The following is a 5,981-nucleotide window of genomic DNA, read 5'->3' as shown; positions in this document are numbered from 1 at the left end:
GAAAGAGGCTGAGGGTGTTCGAGGGTGTTGCTGGGTGGATCTCCTTGGCTAGTTTCTGATTTTGGCTTTATTACATGGCTGTGCTTTCAATTTATTTCAAAGGTGCCTGGAGCCTTATAAATCTGCATACATAGTAAGGAAGAGATTCTCTTAACGATGAATACTGAAACTTGAGTGTAATCATAATGGAGAGAACATTTTTATTTAAATGCACAACGAAGCAACCTTTTCAAAAATATTTTCTAGAAATGGGGAATTTTTCCTTTTATAGGCATATAGAGGCACACTTTCTGACAGAGGAATATTTTGTCTTGGAACACATACAAAAAAGCATCCCTCTCCCCAGAATCAAATTTTTTTGCATACTGAATAATAGACTAAAACTTAAGAATATTTTTTCTGGATTGTTTAAATAAGGGTCAAACAATGTTTACAATAGGAAAAATGAGTGGTTTTCTCCTGCACCCAACTTTTGCAGTGCACAAACTGTATCAGAAGGATGGTTATAACTCTTTTCCAACTCAGACTCATTTGAGCCATCATGCTTTCCTACTTCTGCAAACCCCAGCAGCTCAAGAGGTGCTCAACCAGGACAATGTTGTTGACTTAAGCCTATCATTTTTATCTGCTCGTACAGTGCTTTCTGCATTAGATCAAAAATACTGGACCTAGAAGTGACAGCAATATCTTAGGGTCCTGCAACCATCCTGAACTTCTTTTCTACTCAAGTAACACACAAGGAGCAAGGACCCTTCAAATTAAGCCAGATAAGATTAAGAAAGATCTAGATGCAGAGTAAATACAAGCATGATGACTTCAGGTAAGAATGTGTTCTTTCGTTACCCCTGGGAAATGGGAACAACTTCTGGATTCTGTACTTCTTCCTGTTTTAGTCTCTAACAGCTTCTGGGAGGTATAGACGAAGGTATCTTCCACAGTCTATGGGGGCAGATCAGTGGGTGCTCCAAGGCACTGCTTATTTCTGATGCACTAAGTGCCACAATGTTTGTTGAAATATTACTTTTAATGCTTTTAACTAGCTCTAAGTGTGACAGGCAACACATTGCTTTATTTGGTTCACCTTATCATCTAAAAGCTATGTAGAGAACTTGTTCCTGATAAGAAAGTCCCTTAAGAACAAATTCATCTACTAAGAAAGTGCTTTAAATACTACAAGATATAGAAGTACAAGTGAGATCTGGTAACACAAGTGCAAAATAAAATGGTTTCAAAATTGGTGTGGAACTCAGTAATTATTTTTTAAGGCACTTGACAAAAATATCTATTTCTTGAAATGATGCTTTCTTTATTATCTTAGATGAACTTTCTCCAAATACTGAACTGTATTTTTTGTTTCTAAGTATTTAATTTCAGCTCTTTTCTAATACAGCCCAGATACCCCAAAATTCTCCATGGAGTAAGTCTAGACAAGAAAGAGATTGCTTTTTACATCTTTCTGATCAAGACAGTTTTATAAGCTAGGTCAAGTCAGTTAAAAAAATCACACTTAAATTTCTGCTCACTTTGTCATGTTTTATTCCTTTCCTCTGTGCAAGTCTGTTATTAAATGTTAGCTTACTGGCAACCTCTTTAAAACCATACAGAAAACTGTTACCTGTCAAAAGTCCTTGCGTGTTCCAATTTTAGCTACTTCTGTTAGAACAGGAAGCCGTTAGTGTTGACAAGGATTTCTTTTTAAATTGTTGATCATAAGAAATACCCAGTAATTGATTGTCCATGTTACTGTTTTTCTGGCACCATGGTATTTTTTCATCCCATAAGATGTCTTATTTTTTTCCCTGGATTTCTTTAACTCTTGTCAATTTTAATTATTGAATAACAAACTTCTAAATCTTCATATCAACACTAGTTTTACACAGTAATCTGACTTATCAAAATTGGTTTTTTTTTTGGTGCAAGCTACAGCTGGGAGTAGAATTCAGGTGTCAATAGCATCAAAGTAGATGAGATTATTATTTACTTGGAGGCCAGCAGAATGTTACTTCTCCTTTATAAAGATCATCTTTTTGCAAGAAAAGATTTATGGGTAGGCAGTAACCAATCACTTTGAAAACTCAGGCTGAAGATACTACTAGTGCTGATGAGACAAAAACCCACATTTGTGAAGCCATTCAGGCTTGAAACTTTGAAAATCACTGTACTCTCCATTGTATTCGCTATCTATAGAAGTTTGATTGCACACCTTATGACCAGTTACCTGTTAACAGAAATCCCACCCATGCAGACACATGCATATAAAAAACCTTGAACAAATTCTGTTTGTACTCAGGAAACTACATGGAACATCTGTTCAGGCATGGACTAAACACGCTCAAGTGCAATGTCAGATTTGCTTATATCATATCATATGGGATCATGCATTAGACTAGAAGTTTACTTCAGATTAAATCAGCTTGTAAAAGAAAGCTCAGCCATGTCTTCTCTTTTCAGAACTGATTTAAATAGCCTCAAATGATGCCTGGATATGTCCACTTAAAGGCATGATTTTTTAAATCACTGTAGCTTACAAGTGCCTGTAACACTGTTTTCTTAATAACCTTTTTCAGCTTCAAAGCTACAAGTTTTACCAGATACGTAACAATGATTAGACATTACTCCACTACAGATATAACAGAACCAATTTTTAACATATCAGATCAACAAATAAAACACCAATGTGAATGAGCATAAAAGGTATTTTATAATAACTACATGTATGCTAAACTACTTCATAGCTCAGTAATTTGCAAATCTCTCTTGTATTTTTAGTAAAGTTAAAATGTAAATGAGAGAGGGTACAAGCAGGATTCTTGTGCGTTCAGTATATTCTTTCAGGTTAAATTTGGCTGTATATTGAATTGTGGCAAATAGCTTTCTTTCCAGAACTACTGCTTTCTGACTGCTATGAAAACAAAACTTAACAAATTAAAGATTGAAACAGATACAATATTGGTGAAATTTCATGCTTTTTATCCATGACCTTTATATGGCTGATTACCTATTCCATATATTCTTGTCACATAAAGAGAGAAGAGATCTTACTAACCAAGTTCAGATCTTTCAGTCTTGTTGATAGAAGCAATTGAACTGTGAGGTACATGGCAAACTTCCCTTCGATAAGAACCCTTCAGCAGAAAGGATGCTTAAATCTTGTATGAATTATTACAGAACATGCATAAACTATGATAGGCCAGAAAAGATAGCTCAAAAAGCATCACAGATGGAAAATGAGAAGTATAATGGAAGTGGGCAGCTGAGCTCAACTTCTATGAAACCCCTGAACAAAAAGCAAAAGTTTTTACTCAGTTAACACATACAGGAGACAAAGGAGTTGCCACAACAAAGTGCTGTACAAGAACAGTTGACTACACCACCAAATATGCAGGATGTTTATGATGCAACCTGGTAAGGTGAACTCAAAAATTACTCTCTCGTGGTTTCCACCAAACCAAAAATACCTCCCTAGTGCGAGGTCCTATAACACTACGTTCTCATCATCCTTGACTATAGGAAAATGATAACATAGCAAGCCTAAAGAACATACTGAATTAATTCAAGTAATGGTGGAGACTGGTTTGCTTGGCTGTAGTGCAGCAGGTGTTCTTCCTTGGTAAAGGATAAGCAAAGGAACATAGGCATCACTAGGTAGTATGGTTAAGAATCAAACAGACCACTTCTGTATTTGTGGGAAGCTTTGTTCTTCCTGTAGGACTATTTTGGCACACACAAAAAGGCAAAGAGAAACAATAGCTATCATCTTCCTTTGCCAGCATGAAAATGAAATGAAGAAAATAACTTAGAGCATAAGATAATAAAAATAACAGTTTTGAACTTCAGCTCTTGAACTAGTTTTGCAGCTTGCTAATTAGCATCCCATCATTGGCGATACTCAAGAAGTATCTTGAACCTTTAAAAACCTTGTGTCTAATGCTGGGATCCTTTAGAAATGTTTCAGGGTTAGAAAAGGTGACTCAGTAACCCTAACTTCAAAAATGAAAATAAACCACTGATAAGAGCATTTCAATTAAGTACTAAGTAATCTGAAGCAGGAATCAGGTTTGAAAACAGAAAAAAAGTGTTGGTTGAGAGAAAATTACCCGAGCAAACAACTGGAGAAAGAAGGAACACACAACCTCTCTCAGAAGGGTAGAGAACTACAATGTAGTAGTCTGGGATGAAATAACTGCAGATCTGCTCAAAGCAAACACATTGAGAACATCGCTATAATCCCTTCATGGAAGTATGGGAGAAATAACCTACCCACAAAGTGGCAATGGTATCCTTATAAAATTATCCAAGAAGAGTGCTCAAAGTAGCTGCCAGGATGCTCTCACACTGCTGTTACTGCTAGGGAAACTTTGTGTCACTGCAGTGCTGTAGTGCTTGTAGACAATTCATTGACAGCAGGTACTGAAACAGGGAACAAAAGCCAGCCCGTGCTCTCACAAATCGTATTTTATGCTCTCTGATGCTACTGAATGCAACAGATGACAGCTGTCACTCCTTGTCGGGTTTACTGACTATTACGATGCTTGTGTCCAAGTGTCTGCAACAGATACAAGGAATTCCTTGAAGAGATAAATATTCTCTGCCTTCTAATGGAGTCCCAAGTATACTGAAATGCCCAGTCAGGATCAGACATAAGCACGTTCTTCCCTTTGCTATGTGTTATTCCTGACTGCATTATGAAAAAGACCTCCAGCTTAGTGATATTCTGAAGTAGGACAGATGGCTGCAGGCTTGAACTTTCTTCAGGCCATGTGCCTTCTGAATACATTTGCTATGTTTTGCCTGTCAAAACATTAACCTCCTCAGAGCTACTAAGCAAACAGCCTTTACAATCAACAAATCAACCCCAAAAGTATGACAGTCAATGTGACTACTGTATGATCCGATTTTTCTTGAATAAGAAGCCATGAGAACAGCTAATGAGTTTACTTAAACTTGAAGCCTAGTGTTTGCCTGCATAATCACAATTCCAGAAGCTAAGGTAAATACAACTTTCGGAAGCTTGCCTGAATCTAGGACACTTAGCGTGATTAGCATATGGTATGAATCTTTAGCTGCAGTGTCCTGAGCATATTCCTGCAGGGGTCAGAATAATGGAAAAGCAGTAACTAACTAAAGGAAGTGAAGCAGCTGTTAGTATTTATGCTTGTGATGGATGTTCACAGTAAAATGGTCAGACAGAACAGAGAATCTCTATCCAAGGTCTTGACATGACACTCACAGCTGTGCAAATAGCACAGATGGGAAGAGGATTTAGAGTGGCCAAAAATTGAAAATACCCTAAACCAGGTCTTCAGGCCCTCAAATCAAGATGGTTTTTTGTGACCTCCCTTCCAGTCCCTCAAGACTACTAAAGAGAAGTGCCAGAAAGGGCTCTTTGCAGCAAAATGCAGTGGTTTCACAGATTAACAGCTTGAACAATTGATTCAGGATGGGCTGATGAAAAGATGATCTCTGCGTGATGTACCCAAAACGTACAAGAAATTAATTGGCGTCTATGAATACTCAGTACAAAGACCTGTGAAAATGTCAGCCTGTATCCTTCTGTGGATTCTTAGACCTGCAAAATGCCTACAGCTTTTGCTGTCATTAGTATTCAAATGGTATGTGTAACCAGGTCAGTCTCTCAAGGTGGCTGCTGCTGGCAACAGGTATTCTCCACTTGCTGAAATACTGCAGCAAACACATACACATATAGAACCATGCCTGAGTAAGCACTTTGATGAACCAATGGCATCCTGAAACAGCTAACCAGCCCTTATTTTTCCCTGTCTCTCTCCTCACCCTATCCTCAAACTAAACAGGCTTTGTGTTGTTGAGAGGAATGACACTGGAACTAATCTTGTCACAACTCAGGCATTTTTAAAATTAGTCCTGAAAGCATTTTTTTTAAAATTACTCCTTAAATACAACAAGCAGGAAGACTTGGGATGGTGCAATATTCACACACAGAATCACTCGGTTGGAAAAGA

Source organism: Mesitornis unicolor, unplaced genomic scaffold, assembly GCF_000695765.1.
Source record: "Mesitornis unicolor isolate BGI_N332 unplaced genomic scaffold, ASM69576v1 scaffold36705, whole genome shotgun sequence".
In the NCBI taxonomy this organism is placed as follows: Eukaryota; Metazoa; Chordata; class Aves; order Mesitornithiformes; family Mesitornithidae; genus Mesitornis; species Mesitornis unicolor.
The sequence above is the reverse complement of the archived record's forward strand: the minus strand, read 5'-3'. Positions refer to the sequence as shown.